This window comes from Dendropsophus ebraccatus, chromosome 2 (assembly GCF_027789765.1).
Source record: "Dendropsophus ebraccatus isolate aDenEbr1 chromosome 2, aDenEbr1.pat, whole genome shotgun sequence".
In the NCBI taxonomy this organism is placed as follows: domain Eukaryota; kingdom Metazoa; phylum Chordata; class Amphibia; order Anura; family Hylidae; genus Dendropsophus; species Dendropsophus ebraccatus.
The window spans coordinates 96,079,637-96,098,928 of NC_091455.1; positions in this window are offsets into that span (position 1 = coordinate 96,079,637).

Sequence of the window (19,292 nt, forward strand, 5' to 3'; positions counted from 1 at the left end):
GAAGCGTAAACGATGTTTATATGCTCCGGCCGGGATCCCATTGAAAATAAGATATTGTTCCACCCCGCAAAAAGTACGGCCATTGTTGCCAATGGCAACAACGGTCGTACTTTTACGTAGTGTGAACATAGCCGTAATCTTTACATTTGTATCACATTCTTTGCATACTTCTCAATGCCTTTGGATTTCCTATGCTCTGATACAAATGCTTATGTTATTTTGTATAATTAAAAACTTTAATAAAAAAGACTATTGAACCAGAACAATCAATGATTTTCTTTTTTAGATTCTGTCTCTCACAGTTGAAGTGTATTTACAATATATATCACAGACCTATCTCTTTTTTGTGGGTGGAAAAACTTGCAAAATCGTACCAAATACTTACAGTACTTTCTCAAAAATAAATAAATAAATATGTTCACACAACGACAAAAATAGGTAAAAGGCGGCCGATTCTGATATTTAAAAAACATCAGTTTTTGCCACGATTTAACTGACTGCAATGGCAATGCATTGAAGTCAATGGGAAGACGGACGTCCAATACGCACAATGCATTGAATAACGGATGTTTTTACAGCGGACGGCAAAATAATGAACATGATCATTATTTTCGGACGTCTTTTGCAAACAGCGGACGTTTTTTATTAGTTGTTCACAAGCAGTTTTTCTTTTTTCACCGTTCTTTCTCCGTTTTTACAATTAAAATCAATGGACTTTTTAATTAAGCCACAGCCAAAGTCCAGACCAGAATAATGTACAAACACCCATCATTGCACTAAGAGGAGGCCAGACAGCTAAATAACATCCATTATTTTAGACTCAAAATGACGGACGTCATTTAAACGGAGCTGAAAAAACGTTGTGTGAACATATACAGTATATATATATATATATATATATTTATATTACTAAACAGCCATCTAGTAAAATTGGAAATTGGTTCCAGGGAAATATGAAAAACAAATCCAAAAATCCACTGAAGGTGATGTCATAAGTCAGAATTTGCTGAGTTGCATGAGCGGAAATGTAATCAAACAACATAAGATACCACCTAAATCATTAGTCAGTAAACACTGTGGCATAAATAATTTCATTTATTATGCTAGGCACTCTAAATGCTATTGCTTTAATCTGTCATTGTGTACTAAAATCGCTCATCCTTAATGTAATGATTTAAGTATCCCTACAGAGAATTCAAGTCATCAGAAAGCCATTAAATACTGTAAAAAATGAAAATGACTATTACACAGCAGTCAACACTATTAACTGTTAGTTAAAACAGCATTTAATTTAACTAGACAGACACATTTTTTACAGTTTACTTAGTATAAAAATAATGAGGACTTTAATGTTACTGTCATTTAGCAACAATAGAATGTACATTGAATATCCATGCCGTAGAATTCATATCTATCTCTATCTATCTATCTATCTATCTATCTATCTATCTATCTATCTATCTATCTCTATATATCTATCTATCTATCTATCTATCTATCTATCTATCTATCTATCTATCTATCTATCTCTATATCTGTCTGTCTGTCTGTCTGTCTGTCTGTCTGTCTATCTATCTATCTATCTATCTATCTATCTATCTATCTATCTATCTATCTACCTACTGCACAATGGACTGCACACACAGTAAAGGTGCCAGAGTGCCAGCAATGGAGATTGGAAAAAACTTTTTAAACTTAAAATTTTTTGGTAGTTTATTTTATACCAACATCAGCCAGTGCAACATTTCATGAGACCTTTCTCAAGCATAATAAACAAGTGACTCATATCCTATTATATAATACGTGTAACAAGGTTCAATAATACATAATTAAAGGTTCCAATCCGGAACAAAGTGAAAATGTCCAGTATAGACGTACTTGTGTAGACATATGTACATCAAACTGTGACCAAAAGATGTATACAGTGTAATATAAATTCTAAATTATTAAATTGATAGGCAGGGTAGGCTTCCACTCATGCTCTGTATTAAGAATAATGAAAAACACCCTCCGAGGTTGTGCCGCACGTTGAAAGCAGCTTGTAAACAATGTCATCCTGTGGGTATATTCATCCCGGTTCGAGTGTAAGTAGGAGGAACAGCGGTAAAGTCTGTCAAGCTGTATCCAGTCAGAGTAGCACAGGAACGCAGGTATCCAAAGGAAGTCTAAGGGGGTGAGTTATCAAAACTTGTATAGAGAAACAGGGAAGCAGTCGCCCATAGCAACCAGTCAGATTCTAGGCTTCATTTTCCAAGGCCTTTTTAAAAAAATGAAAGAAGCAATCTGATTGGTCGCTGTGGGTAACTGCTCCCCTGCACAGACTGCTAAATCTTCCCCTATATTGTTTCTATTGTAGTGTGAAGATGTACAGTGTTAGGGCAGTACTGCTCTCTGTAATATGGAGAGGAGAGAGGATGCTTCACCTCATGGCAGTCACCAGTCTATCTATTTCTTGCTGAGGTAAACTTGTAATAGAATCCTGCCTCATCGAAACCCCACCCACCTGTAGGATGGCTACTGTAGTGTAAATGTAATCCAGGACTACAGTTCCTATCATGTACATGTGTGCTGGGGTTTGTAGTCCTACAACAGATAAAAGAGTGAAAAAACCTAGTTGATTTGATAACATAAGTAATTGGCAGACACTGAGCCACCATGCTGATCAAAGGGCACTTGTAGTAATACAGACATTTCCTATGGGTAGAGTGGGTGGAGCTATATTCAGAGAGGAGGGGGTGGAGCTATAGGCGTGCTGTGATAGTATTGGAAGGAGAGGTTTCACTCAGTGGTTACAGTCCAAGTGGAAAAATGGTTAATGATATCAACAGTGGTCCACTGGATAATTTAGAGAAGAAAGACAAGATGATCTAGAGTTTTCAATGCAGGTGCTCTTGTGCATAATTTATTAGGAACAAGGGTAATCACAGACAGAGTATCCGATATTTCGGTGGTGACACCTTTATTAGGAGTCTATGTAACAGATCATGATGGGAGCTGTGCATGCGAATGTAATAGCAAGGCAGCGCCTGCCTGGAGATGCAGATCTGAATGTCGCTGGGGAGCCCACAGAAACCATGGAGGGATGAGATGGCGGATATCAGGACAAGGTGGCGGTCCGTGGTGTGCGTGGTCCAGCAAGACTAGGTCATCATCACAGAGTGACCTAGCCTCGCTGGACCACACACACTACGTTGTGGGTCTCAATGAGACTCTTAGTTTACTGATTGGTATGTGTCTTCGCTTGCGAGGATACATGTCAATCAAGCCGCATAACCCTTAGTACACTGGAAGAAGTTCCAAGACTCTCTCCATATGCCGATGTGACAGTGTTTAGATGAACTGAATTGGATACCTGCGTTTTCTTACTGACATGGGGAACGCTACTCTGACTTGATCCAGCTTGACAGACTCCACCCCTGTTCCTCCTACTTACACTCGAACCGGGATGAGTATACCCACAGACCCGCGCATGTGGATGACATTGTTTACAAGCTGCTTTCAATGTGCGGCACAACCTCGGAGGGTGTTTTTCATTATTCTTAATACAGAGCATTGGTGAGTGAAAGCCTACCCCGCCTATCAATTTAATAATTTTGAATGTATAAACACTGTATACACCTTTTAGTAACAGTTTGATGTACAGTATATATGTCTACACAAGTACGTCTATACTGGACATTTTCACTTTGTTCCGGATTGGAACCTTACTATGTATATTGTTTTGCACTATTTGTATCACTTTAATTATGTATTATTGAACCTTGTTACACATATTATATAAGAGGATATGAGTCACTCGTTTATTATGCTTGAGAAAGATCTCGTGATGAGACAGAAACGTTGCACTGGCTGATGTTGATATAAAATAAACTACGACAAGTTTTTCACCATATGGAAGTGCTGCAAATTCTTGGATTTATCTATCTGTCTATCTATCTATCTATCTATCTATCTATCTATCTATCTATCTATCTATCTTCCACAATAGAGTGCACTCTGTTAAAACAGTGTTCAGGGTGCCAGAAGCTGGAGACCGAATCCACGTCTCCCCATAAATAGTCCAAGAATTCTGCAGCACAACCTTTAGTGTGAAGAAAGTCCAAAGTGTTTTTATTCCATAAATCATAAAAAATTACATGCAACGTTTCTGTCTCATCACGAGACCTTTCTCAAGCATGCATGAGAAAGATCTCGTGATGAGACAGAAACATTGCATGTAATTTTTTACGGATTATGAAATAAAAAGACTTGGGACTTTCTTCACACTAAAGGTTGTGCTGCAGAATTCTTGGACTATTTATCTATCTATCTATCTATCTATCTATCTATTTTCTATTCTGCAGAAAAGAGTCATGGCTCGGGTTAGATGGAGGAAAAAAAAGAAAAGTGACTCAGATCAGAGAAGACATCATCTGGATATATGTTACTATCATTATTTGGAAAGTCTGCAAAGAATTTGTAGCAATGGTATCTACCAATATATGTAAATGACAGGGCTGCTTTATATTTGCTGCTTTGTATATATCTCAGATATATATTATCAGGAGGTGGAAGATGGCTGGTTCTCTTTGTTCTACAAATACAGGTGTTAAAATAATCCCCATGTATTCTATTGTTTGTATATCTTAGTATGCCCAAACAATGGAAAGATCAGCTGCTTGCTGCCATTTGCGGCCTACATTGCCATTTGGTGCTCTTTACGCAATGGAGGTGGTGTGATTAAGTAACACACCTATATCCTTTCTTGCAACACAATTTTTATTGTTAAAATTCCTTAATGTGTCAGTGAAATGGAAAATGTTTTATCCTCACTCAATAAATTGTCAAAAAACTACTTTAAAGTTAGTTAAATGTTTCCAAATGCAGGGGCGGTCTTGGCATTTCTGGGGCCCCAAGCAAAGTCATGTCGGCCCCCCCCCCCAGTAGTTCTCTTATAACCCTCCTACCACCATACAGTGATTGCATATTGCCTCAAAACTGCTCTGAACAAAACAGTAAGAAATCACCAATGATGCCATTACATAATACTGCCACACCATGACCCTGATCTAGTTAGGTCCCCTGTACCCCTCTATAGTAGTTACCCTCCTCTGTGCCCCTATAGTTTTAAGGTGTCCCTGTGCCTCACTTAATTATTAGGTATGTTCTGTGCCCCAGTATAGTAGTAAGGTATAAAGGCACGTCTGTGCAGTCCCAATGTAATATAGACCGCTGTGTGCTGCCCTCAGTAGTATATACCACTTGTGCGCTGCCGCCAGTAGTATATATCGCTTGTGTGCTGCCCCAATATTATATACTCCTTGTGTGCTGGCCCCAGTAGTATATAGACCCCTGTGTGCTCACCCAGTTATATATAGACCCCCTGGGTGCTTCCCCAGTTATATATAGCCCCCCTGTGTGCTCCCCCAGTATAATATATAGACCCCCTGTGTGCTGCCCCCAGTCATATATGCCCCCTGTGTGCTACCCCCAGTTGTATATACCCCCTGTGTGCTGCCCCCAGGTGTATATACCCCCTGTGTGCTGCCCCAGTGGCGTAGCTACCGCAGTCACAGCGGTCGCCGCTGCGACGGGGCCGCTACCGAGGAGGGGCCCGCTAGGCCCCCCCTTGCCACTGAACTGCCCCCCCTCCCACTCCCTCTTGTGACCGCAAGCAATGTTTTGCATGCGATCACAAGAGGCAGGCTGGGACGGGCCCCCGGCTGACTTGTGGCTCCCCGGCTCTGTCTGGTCCCATCCCTGGCAGGACACACACCAGGGAGCTCTGTGTGCGCCCCCCGCCGTGGGAAGCCCCCCCCCCCGTGTGACTAGGGGAATAGACAAATCATATAGGTGAGCATAGATTTTTTTGTTTTAAAGGGCATGATGAAAGATGTAGTGGTATGATGATGAAGGAATAAGAGGATGATGGGGGTGTAGTGGTATGATGATGAAGAAGGAACAAGAGCATGATGAGGGTGTAGTGGTATGATGAAGGAACAAGAGGATGATGGGGTGTAGTGGTATGATGATGAAGAAACAAGAGGATGATGAGGGGTGTAATGGTATGATGATGAAGCAACAAGAGAATGATGGGGGTGTAGTGGTATGATAATGAAGGAACAAGAGGATGATGGGGGTGTAGTGGTATGATGATGGAACAAGAGGATGATGAGGGGTGAAGTGGTATGATGATGAAGGAACAAGAGGATGATGGGGGGTGTAATGGTATGATGATGAAGGAACAAGAGGATGATGGGGGTGTCGTGGTATGATGATGAAGGAACAAGAGGATGATGGGGGTGTAGTGGTATGATGATGAAGGAACAAGAGGATGATGGGGGGTCTAGTGGTATGATGATGAAGGAACAAGAGGATGATGGGGGTGCAGTGGTATGATGATGAAGCAACAAGAGGATGATGGGGGGTGTAATGGTATGATGATGAAGGAACAAGAGGATTATGGGGGTCTAGTGGTATGATGATGAAGAAACAAGAGGATGATGAGGGGTGTAATGGCATCATGATGAAGGAACAAGAGGATGATGAGGGGTGTAGTGGTATGATGATGAAGAACAAGAGGATGATGAGGGGTGTAATGGTATGATGATAAAGGAACAAAAGGATGATGAAGGGTGTAGTGGTATGATGAAGGAACAAGAGGATGATGGGGTGTAGTGGTATAATGATGAAGGAACAAGAGGATGATGAAGGGTGTAGTGGTATGATAATGAAGGAACAAGAGGATGATGAGGGGTGTAGTGGTATGATTATGAAGAAACAAGAGGATGATAAAGGGTGTAGTGGTATGATGATGAAAGGGCAGGAGGATGAACGGGATGGTAGTATTATGATGGAGGTGGTTGTAGTTTGATGATGGAGGGGCAAGAGGATGAAAGGGGTAGTAATATGATGATGGAGGGGCAGGAGGATGAAAGGGGTAGTAGTATGGTGATGGAGGGGACAACATGGGGGGCATCTGTAAGGAGGATAAAATGGGTGCCATCTATATGGTGGATAACATGGGGGGCATCTATATGGGGGATAACATGGGAGGCATCTATAAGAGGGACAACACAGGGGGGGCATCTATAAGGGGGACACATTGGGGGGGCCATCTATTAGGTGAACTACATGGGGGGTGTACACAATAGGGCATGCACAGAGGGGGATATGTACTATGGGGGGCATATAGTGTCAGGGCTCCCTACTAAATGAGGGTGTAAAGGGGCCAATACAGATGTGCAGTTTGTAGAGAGATGAGGATGGTGCCAGAGTGAGGAGCCTAATATGTTTCTCTGGCAGATTCTGTGGATTCGTGGTTCGGAGAAGTTCTCATAATGGCCCAGGGCAGATGAAAAAGATGAAAAGGGAAGAACTCCGATCAGAGAAGACATCCCCTGTGAGTCACCTGACATAACTGCACTGTAATGTATATGGTGTATAGAGCCTGTGTACAGTGCGTCCACCTCTATATGACTGTATGAAGTGATATTGGTCTATGTACAGAGGATTTTATTCAGTAGCAGCGGTGGTGTTAGTCAGTATGTGGTGGTGTTAATCAGTAGCAGCTGTGGTGTTAGTCAGTATGTGGTGGTATTAGTCAGTATGTGGTGAAATTATTTGTTACTTGTTATCTGGTACTGTGTTTTATTGGATTTAGTATACTGGATTTGGTCAGTAACAATATGGTGGAGATAGTAGTGGTGTGGCGGTAATATTTCCCCCTTGTATACTGGTATTATTGGCAATATTGGTCTCAGTAAACAGGATTTGGTTGGTAACAGTATGGCGGTAATATGTATGGTAATATTTCCTATATACTGGGATTATTGGTAACATCGGTCTTGAGATATATATATATATATATATATATATATATATACCAATAGCTTAGAGAAAGGGTGGGCCCAAGTTGACCTCTTGCATCAGGACCCAAGAGACACTAGCTTCGCCCCTGTGCTGCCCCCAGTTGTATATACCCCCTGTGTGCCGCCTACAGTTGTATGTACCCCCTGTGTGTTCCCCCACTAGTATACAGACCCCCTGTGTGCTCCCCCACTTGTATATAGCCCCCCCGTGTGCTGACCCCAGTTGCATATACCCCCTGTGTGCTCCCCCACTAGTATACCCCCCTGTGTGCTCCCCGACTTGTATATAGCCCCCCTGTGTGCTCCCCCACTTGTATATAGCCCCCAGTGGGCTCCCCCAGTTATATACAGACCCCCTGTGCGCTTCCCTATTTATATAGCCCTCCTGTGCGTTCCCCCATTTATATAGACCCCTTGTGTTCTCCCCCCGTTTATATAGCCCCCCTGTGCCCTCCCCCCGTTTATATAGACCCCTGCTGTGTGCTTCCCCCGTTTATATAGACCCCCGCTTTGTGCTCCCCCTCCGTTTATATAGCCCCTCTGTGCGCTCTCCCCCCCCCCCCCAATTATATAGACCCCCGCTGTGTGCTCCCCCCCTTCCATATAGCATATAACATAAAAAAACAAACACATATTCATCTGGGTCCGCACGTCTCCTCTTCTCTTCACTCTTGTGGCCGCAGGAAGTGTTTTCCCTGCGGTTACAAGAGGCGCACTCCCCTTGTCCTGGCACCAGCGTTCCGGTGACACCTCTCGAGCGCCGGCACCAGAGACACAGAGCGGCCTCTTGTTACCACAGGGAAAACACTTCCTGCGGCCACAAGAGTGACTGACAGGGATGGAGCCAATGGCTCTCACTCTGTTAGTGCTACCGCTGCTGTTGCAAGTAACTATGAGCGCACATAGTTACAGTTAAAATCGCAGCAGCAGGCGGGGCAGCAGTCTTCGGCACCAGAGCGAGGCCCCCTGGATGTGGAGGGCCCCACGCAATTGTATGGGATGCTTGGTGCCCAAGACCACTACTGTCCAACTGTAAAATATGCACTTGAGGATAAAGAAACCTATGTCTGAATATTATACTAGCAGTACTTTATATGCAAAGACTTCAGATTAAAAAAAGACTTAGGTGACTGATTTCTGACAGCAAAACTGTGTGGCCAGGCAAGTCAAAAACTTGGTTGCATAGCTAGATGGATAACCAATAGGAAGTGAATTTAAACATGAAAAACATGTAACAAGGTCTGGAGGATCAGGAGAGGCAGGGGACAACTGGGTTTTAGAATGGCTTAGGGGCTGTGGCAGTAATGGGGACAAATATGAGGGAATATTGTTGGGGTACAACCTCTGGGCCCCCCCGAGCATCTCTAGAGTGGCGTTCCAGCTCCTTTATTTTGAATGGAGCCCCAGATCGGCAGGTGACCCCAGCTCGATTTATTCTCAAGGGAGCCACTAGTGATATCTGAATACAGCAGCGTGAGGGTGCAGCACTACAGATCCAGAGGTTGGGCCCCTCAAGTTCTCATACAAGAGATAATAAATCGGAAAACCCCTTTAAGGATAGCACAAATGCAGGACTATGATGCTGGAAACCCTATTAGTGAAATTGCTGAAAACATTTTCTTCTTCTGCGATGGGCTCCAGTCAGCCACTGGAACATTACTCATCACATGCAGGACACTGTGGAGAAGTTTACATTGCAGTGGAAATGTGCTATGCAATGGAAAAGTTCTGTGCACGTGTTAAATTAGAATAGGTCTTATGCATAGAACTTGCAGACATCTAGCACTTGAACCTCAGGCCTATTGACTTATGCTGGGTTTACACGGAGCGGTAATGCGCCCAATTGTACGATTAACGATTTCTAAGTAACGATTTTTCTTTTATAACGATCAGCGTTTAGATGGAATGATATATCGTACAGAAAATTCGTTTTCCGATCGTTTTGCGATCGCTTAAGCCTATCTCGCACATAGGAAAAATCAGTGAACGACTGTTTACACGGAACGATCGGCGAATTTTTTGCAAACGACGAACGATGATTTAAGGACCTGTTAAAAGATCAAAATGAACGATTTCTCGCTCGTCGTTCGATCGTTCGCTGCGTTTACACGTATGATTATCGTTCGAATTCGATCGTTATCGTGCATATTCGCACGATAATCATTCCGTGTAAACCCAGCATTACTCCAATCATAGAAAACATAGAAGATGTTTCCCCAATCATAGAAACATAGAAGATAGTCTGCAGAAAAAGAAAACCTGTACCATCTAGTCTGCTCATATATGATTATTTTCATCGTTATTATTTTTATTATTATTATTATTATTATTATTATTATTATCATCACCATCTTAGGATAGATATATGTTTATCCTAGGCAGGTTTAAATTCAGTTACTGTATATTTACCAACCACATCTGCTGGAAGTGTGTTCCAAGTATCTACTACTCTTTCAGTAAAGTAATATTTTCTCATGTTGTAAGCCCTTGTGCATTGAAAATGTTGTTATCCCACAAAAACAAAAGACATATGGATATATTGATGAACAAATAAAAAAAAATATAACTTTAATAAATGCAGTGCTGAAAAATATCACTTAATAAACAACCTGTATGGACTCACTAAATTGCTTTGATTCCTGGGATCTATGATCTTGAACCACAATTAATTTAAAAGACTACAGGAAAACAAATTCTCTTTGGCTTCATCACAAAGGGCCATTCATCTCAGTGATACTTTTCTTAGAATCTTATGGCCAAGATTTCCAAAAAGGAACAGAAAATTTGAAGCCCAGATAATGAGGTTTTGGTGTTTACTTGAGGGCTGCAGCTCCCTTGGCCTCATGATCACTTTCTAAAGTGATCTTCTGACATTAATCATGAATGTATCACTTAAAGCTGGATGTCCCCTTTAAATATTTATTCTTCTGTAAAGCGTGGGTCCTACTTAAAAACTTGGATAGCACTTACATATATAAATACATGTAAATAAATTCAGAGTAACCGATACAGAATGCATTTTGTTTTTTTGCAACCTTTTCAACACTTAAATTGGGAGTTTCCTGTTTCCTTGAAATTTAAGAAACAATACAGCTGACTTTCCCAGAAATATATAATTAGATTAGATTTTTGGAAAGAGGCATCAATTTACATTAAGAATAAGTAACGTCCTGGCTCAGTCAGATGGTGTTAGTTAAACTAACTCTTACTTCCCCTCTACCTTCCTCTCTTTTTCTAGACTTTTGCCTCTTTTAGGCTCTGTCTGTGTGTGTGTGTATATATATATATATATATATATATATATATTCACATGAGCTTCATAATTCTTGACTTGCTATCATTGGCAATATTGCAATATTTTACTTCTACAACTTAAGGGATGGGAACTTTTTTTTTTAACAGGACATCTGGTTTCCTTTTGATTACCAGTGAATCAGTTTAGAGATCCAAACTGCGGGTTTATGTGACACTGAAGCAAAGTAAACCCCACAGTACTTAGTAATGCGAAGATATAATTGAAAGCAAATCCTCAGTTACAATTACGCTTTTAAGTTGTATGCAATTTATTTTACCAGCAGCTTTGAAATGATTAAATGACTTCCTATTCTAGTAGACCTCTAAAAGTCTACAGCACATTCAAACACTCCTGCATAGTTGTGGTGGCCTAAGCTGATGTTAGCATTTAAGGTTTTAGGTATTATATGGCAATTAAAGAGCCTCTGGGTTATAGCATTAAGTTATTTATTTATATATAAAAAATCATGCAAACATATTGTGGTAACACACCTGCTTAAAATAAAGGCATAAATCATTACAGTATCCTTTAGAAAGGATTTTGGTTACAACAAGTTGTGAAATTAAAGTCAGATATAAGAGTCAGCTGCACATGATTCTGTCTGTAAAATTCTCACAAAGTTACAGGCAAAACACTGTATTCTATTCTCAAGCATGATTTATGAGAAGATAGAATTTCCAGTCCATTGCTGCCTTCAGCTGCAGACAATACAACCACTCTTGTAGCACAAAGAAGAAAAGCTAAATGAACTGGTTCTAGCCAGGACTGCCATTTGGAAAATCTTGGCACCTTACATTAGAGGGATTATCTAGCACCGCCAAATTCCTAGTTATGGTCTTGCACAAGCTCACCTGCCCAATCTGCTGCTCGTGCCATCATAACCAGGTCTGGTTCTGTCTGAGAAGCATTTCCTGCTTTAGTTTCAGTGACATTAATCACCTACTTAACCAATCATTGTGTGGAGTGGTGACCTGCCTCAACCAATGATAGTACAATATTTAAAATTACTTAGAGTCCTTTACCATGGCCCAATATGAGGCTGTGCAAGGAAGTGAGTGCCAATCAGCAAGATCATCTGTGCTTGTTTTCAGTGTCTTCAGAGGGCACAATCTTATGGCCAAACAAGAGATCACTGTATTGTTCGGGCGGCCAATAAGGATACATTTTGAAGCCATACAAAAGAAGCAATCAGCGGATAAGTGGGTGTCTCTCTTTCTTCAGCTGATTGTCGACACTTTTACAACACGATTGATGTTTAAAGGAGCTTCTCACCCTGTCTTTTCAGCAAAATAACAATGTTGGCACCTATCCACAGGAGGTAATTAGATCATCTACATGGAGTAATCTGCAGCATCTGTCAGTGACAATTGTATACCACACAAGCAGGGACAATGTTAAGGTGGGCAATATGTGCAATATGTGTGGGCCCTTGATTAGGATTGATCATAGCAGAAAACCAATCAGTCTAGCAAATCATCTTGTTTTTGCTTTTTGTCAGAGGTATATGTCAGAAATATATACACTGCCATGGAACGGCCCTGATGTGTCATTTTATAGGCATTAGAGATCAGCAAACCTAGAGAGCATATGGGTTTGTTAGAACCTGAGCATGCGGCATTTGATTACCGTGGTTAAAGAAGTTGGATGCAGCCCTAAGGCTGCCTTGAAAACATAGATACACTCGTAGGCCGTATCTATGTTTTCCAGGGATCCCTAGGGCTGCATCCAACTTCTTCAGCCATTGGTAATCAAATGCCGCACGCTCGCGTCCGAATGAACTCAAGGCTCAAGGTTCTCTAATCTCTGATCTCTAATAGGCATCAATGACAAAGGTTGCCAAAAGATTACAATAAAAAAAGACAAAAATAATTTACAACTTTTTATAGGAAATTGCAAAAGACCATGTTCTCCTATGAAATGACAAAAAAGTATGCTAACATTTGCCTGGCATATTCTGGGTGAATAGGGACCTCTGAAAATATTTGGTGTATGCACAAGGAGGTTTTCCAGTGCATACACAGAACATAGTTGACCGTTAAGCGACACATGATCTACTTTTATGTCATGGCATCATAAGCGTTGCATAGAACAGGCTTAGAAGCTAAGTCTGCTCCATACACCTGACACCTGATGTCAGAGGCCTGAATGGAATAACTCAGCAGCTACTTAATGTAGTAGATGCTAGTTGTAAGCCATTAGGGGAGGGTCCTCCTTCTACCTGATTGTCCTTTACCAATGATGTGATTGAGGGGGTGCTTGGTTGTAATGTCAACCTGGGTCCTAGTGAAGGAGAGCAGTACACTGCTATAAATACAATATATAGGTTCTGCACTAGTTCATACACGTGATCAGCCAATCACACATAGACCCCTAGGGGGCCTAAAGGTTCATGTAAAAGGAGGGGAAATAAACTTTTTAAAAATATAGATAGAAACTTTCAAAGAAATTAAACAGACAGAAGAATATTACTCTATAAAGAGGGGTTAAAAGTATTGAATTATGATTGACTCAATTATTATACCCTGAGGCACCTTTACTGGTGTATGTGGAATGATTTGGTTGCCTCCAGGGTCCCTTCCCTTGCTGCACATTTTATTTCTATGTAACAGACCATATTATAAATCTACTGCAAATACAGTTAGGGGTTTCACTTTTATCCTTGCTCAGAAATATATTTTTGCTTAATTATATATTGCAAAATTGCTTATAGTATTTGTGGACTGTTGCTATGCAATTACTAGAGGCAAGAGCATGCTTAGGTCTATCCATGTTTTCCAGGCAACCTTAGGGCTCATCTCTAGCAATTACGCCTTTAAAGAGTCACTGTCGTATTTTTTTTTTTGCAGAAATCAATAGTCCAGGCGATTTTAAGAAACTTTGTAATTGGGTTTATTAGCCAAATCTGCCATTATCTGCATGTAAAAAGCCTTTTCCCAGGTCCCCCCCTCCTTCCTCTTTTTCATCCACTCTGAAAAATCTGAAAATTGTGACTTGTTGCAGGAGTCGTACCCTGTCTGCTCTAGGGAGAGGGGAGGGGTGAGGAGGAAGGAGGGAGTTAGCCGGCAGCAGAAAGCAGATAACAGAGGATTACAGGCACGGAGCTGGGTGACAGCTGTAATCCGAGCTCAGACAGGTCACTGGTGATGGTCACAGGAGATATCCCGTGAGGGATTTGTAGATTAACTCTTTGTTGTCCTGTTTTGGTCTTTTCTTTAGCTTTCTCCATAGGAGAACAATGAAGACAGGGGGGAGAGCTTCAAACTGCTTTTTCATGATAAAAATGCATTTTTCGGATAATAAACCCAATTACAATGTTTCTTAAAATCGCCTGGACTATTGATTTCTGCAAAAAAAAATTTCACGACAGTGACACTTTAAATCTGGAATTAGTCATGTACTTATTTTCAGATACATTGGAAGGAATTTTACCAATGTCTACTTCTAAGACTTTACAAAGTTGCCCAGTCTGATTGGTAAATTTGACAGAGAGACTGTTTAGACTAAGCTTGTACCAAGTTTTTCTTGTCTTACTTTCGGTCAAAACAGGGCGCCAAAATTGTGGGTTTTTTGTGGCACACAACATTTCTATTTCTGATGCAACAGACCCAGCAGATCTGGGCCATTCGCTTTGTTCTTTTACCATACAAATTTAAAAAAGGAAGGTTAATTATGCACAAAATACTTATGTTTTAATATGTCTACGAGTGTCAACGGTGTCACTCTGCAATCCTTCAGAACATCATACCACAGAGCAGTAATGTATAAAAAAAAATCCTGTGGATCCTTATTATGAACTAGTAGGCTGTCGCTCTGCTATTGTATGATGCCTTGTGAATTGCTTCTAGAGGAGAACACCTAAATTTCTTTTCTCCCATGGCTGCATCTATGTTTTCCAGGCAGGCCTAGGGCTGCATCCATCTTCTCCAGGCTGCAAGATTCAAATACTAAGCGATAGGGTTCACACAAACCCAAACTTACTGCACGTTTGCTCATTTATAGCACTGAACCATATTTTTTGCCATCTTAGACACTTTGGCCAAGATTTTTTAAACCAATTAGAATTCATTTTGAGAAACAGAAGCTGAACTGTGATTGGTTGCTAGATTGCTAAATCTGGACTTTTGCGTGTCTTTAGCAAGGGGTTGTGGCTTATTGATATGGCTTGACAATGCCATAATATTGTAAAATAAGTCCACCAATAGGTTGCATAAGATTAGACAAAAGAGTCTCAAAATGCCCCAAGTTTATCAAAGAGCTGTAGTCTATGTAATAAATTGTGCCCACCTGCCTAGTATATGTTTGCATTGTCTAAATAAATAACAGGCATGTATGGTAAAAATCTGTTGCAGTGTGTCTATGGCACTGATTTGCTGTGTGCATGAAGCCTAGCCATCTTTGGGTATGTGGATATGTTGAGGGAAAAACACACTATTAAATACGTACTGTAGCAGAGACTTTGTGGGTAGCCACTTTTCTGTGTCTTTTGATATCTGGGACTTCAATTTTCTCTTTTTTTGGAGGCAGATTAGCCTTATCTTAATAGGGATAATGTGTGTCCTGTATTCCTGATGTGTAATTTGGAATTTTTGAAATAAGCAAAAATGAGCACTGAAAAAATCAGTGTTTAGCTATGAACAATGTCAGAACCTTCTTTATATCTAAAACAACAGTCTTGGTTAAGTCCCTACGACGTCATCCTATTTTTTGCGTAATGAAAAGTTTACATTTTTTTATCTAAACCGATTAAAAAAACCCCATCAACAATATGCTTATGGGCTTATGTACATGAAAGAGTTAAGCAAAATGACATCTTGGAGAAGAGCAGTCAACTACTATTGAAAGGCCTGGAAACCTTTAGTGTCCATAAAGTTCAGTTCAGTGAGGTTTGCGTGACATTTCAGATAATTCAGATTATGTTCAGATACTTCTCTTTGTATTGTTAATGTGACTTGACATTTGACAGGGGAAAGACTCAACCAAATATTTCACATACTTGCACATCAGATGAGAGTTTTAAATAAAACTCGCTGCTGCAGCAAATAGAGCTCAACTATCTCATATCTGTACAGCTTTCTCTCTCTATAATATGATAGACCAAACATTGTCATTTAAGAGATATATTAATAGGAGTCCGGTCCTGTGATTTCTTTCAAAACCAAAAAATCTATTCAAGCATTTTTTTCCTCTCTCTGTACGAGTCTGTCTGTCAGAAGCATAAACACTTGCAATCATGCACTTCCAAGGATGCATGTGCTATCAAAAAGGGAGGTGTTAATTGCTGTGCTAATTACAACATGATTGTTTTGCACTTGTTTTGCACTTGCAGGTGATTAAATTTTTAACGAAGCATATTACTTGGCACTGTTAGCACAGTTAACACATTTTTTTTTTTTTTTTTATGCCTTGGGAGAAGTCCCGCACCGCAGACCCTTTGCTGGCTGTAATGTGCTGTTGTGTTTGGAACAAGCCTCTGTTTAGTCTGTCAGTAGCAGTGCCCCAGCTTCCTGCTTGGGAAAAAGCAGCAGCATATTATAATCATACCCAGCATGAACACACCGGCCAGATGCGAACGCTGAAATCACTAAGGTATTAGCTAAAAATTAGCCAGTGCCGCTGATGCCAGTCTCCCAGACTTCATTTAAAAACTACCACAACTCCAGCCAGTCAGACAGCAGCGTCTGATGACTTGAAAGCAAAGTAGAGAAATGACAGCAAGTTTCATGTGATTTATATCTGCTTTACAGTGTCTGGTCCCAAGTGGACGTGAGCATGGGAACCTTGCATCTGTTACATGGGCAGACTTGTATGTCTGTGCTCCCACTGTGCAGCAAGCTGCATACATTGAGCACATGAGGCGCAGATGCATGCACACACACCATAAAAACACAAGAACACCAATGAATCAAAACTCTGCAGGGACTTAGTGATGCCATCTCATTCTCCATTGCTCTACTCTAACCCATCAGAGATGTTGGGTGGTGGCACCTATATTGGCAGAAGCTAATATGCCCTCCGGCATTTTGTCTCCAGCCGTGACTGCTGGAATAAAATCGAAGCTCAAAATTCAGTGAGATAATATTAGTTACCATGCTGACAGCACTTGGCAGATTCAATCTACTGTAACCACCTACTGATTGTGACTCGTACCTATTAAATATAAAATCTTCCTAAATTAGTCTGCAGAGAAAAACAAAATTAGCACTAATGCGCCATAAAATTTCACATTTCTGTCCTCTGAAATGATATTGATGCAATTTAAAGATGAAGATATTTATTTTCTAGCAATTGAATTTTAAATATGTTATAATTAAAAGTGCAATCTTTAGTTTTGCTTTCATTTGCAGATAAGAAAAAAAAGGAGGTATTATCCACCAAATTGACAGACTGCAAACAAATGTGTGCCTGGGCCTTATCATAGCAGGGTAGTATAATTGTGGAAACACTCCAGCAGCCATTTACATTGCAGTTTTTCAATGTGACTTTTTTCACGGCAGCTGTCACCAATTGATTTCTATATGAATTGCTAGGGCGTACTATAAGGTCAGCCACCTTTTATTCTCCCACACACCACAGCATGTGTTCTCTGCTGTAACACTGAAACTATGACTGTGCCCAGGCGGCGTAATCAGAGCATGCTACTGAAAATTGGAGGATGAAAAGAGCAAAATATTAAATTAGGTTATAGGATTATTGGCCTGTTCTGGGTTTAAATCTATAAAAATCAGGAATGCGAAGCATAAACGCTAAGCAATGTTGAAATAAAGGAATGATTACAACAATTAACTTTTTTATTAATTTATCAGTAAACGCAAACCATATATGACACCAAAGCATGCCAGATTGTGTTGACCTCTATAGCATACAATAGATCCCATTTTGTTGTATTGTAAACTGCCTCATTTGCCAATTAAGTTAATTCTCTGTTAGAAATATATGGTAGTTATGGGGGCAATGAGTGTATTACAGATTGCACAATTACACAAAGCACAGCATGGTCAGTTTACATATTTCTTGTCTAAGAAGGCCCTTAGGGTTAAGCACTTATCTGCAGTCCTAAAGATCACAGGCTCATCATCTGAAATCCCCCACTCACTTAAAAGGGTGTTTCTAGGATTTATGTCTTGAATGGAAATGTTGGTCTAATGAATGACCTATATTGTTGCCTCTAATGACAAAAATGGTGATTATTCTTGTAATACTGAAATTTGATTTTTACATAATACTTTTGGCCTAAAAATAGGAAGTTGTAAAATGTGTATGCAAAACAGAAAATCTATTTAAAGTGACACTGTCACCCTTTGTGCATTCTGACATCTCTACACAGGTGTAAAGGGTAAATTTAGCATTTTTCATACCTTATTTCATATCATACGTCATGGTGCTTGTTCTAGTAAAAAGTGTCCTTTTATCAACTGCAGATTGTATTAGGTGGGCGTGGCCTCGCGGCATTAGCACCACTTAGCCCTGTGCCGTTGGCCCCGCCCCCTCGCTGCCCATTGGAACAGGCTGGCCGAAAGGTCTAGACCCCACCCCCTTTACGTCGGCCAACCAATGGGCGTCAAGGGGCCGTTGTGGGCGAGGCTAAGTGGCGATAATACCGCGAGGCCACGCCCACTTAATACAATCTGCAGTTGATAAAAGGACATTTTTGATATGAAAATGACACCTTTGATATGAAATAAGGTATGAAAAACGCTAAATTTACCCTTTACACCTGTGTAGAGATGTCAGAATGCAAAAAGGAGGTGACAGTGTCACTTAAAGGAATTATATACTGAGAAATTCTGTCAGATGTTGTCCAAAACGCTGGATACTTCACATCAGGTTAAACACTACAAAAATAAAATTGTGCCTTCTTTTAGATGGACGGGCAGACCCATGCCAGTTTCGAGTGCTAATCAAGCAGATTGGTGCTTGTTTAAAGAGTCACATGACAATTGATGGATCATTCTTGCTCCCCTTTACTTACATCATTGTCAGCTGCACATGCCCTGTTTACTCACAACAATTATTTTTAAGGCGGCACAATCCCACTGATCAGCAGATAAGTGATAGATTGCTTGTGTATTGCTGGATCTTTTACACAGGGTGATTATTGTCCTGTGTAAAAGCCTCTTTAGGACAGTAGCCTGGGAGTTAGCCTGGGG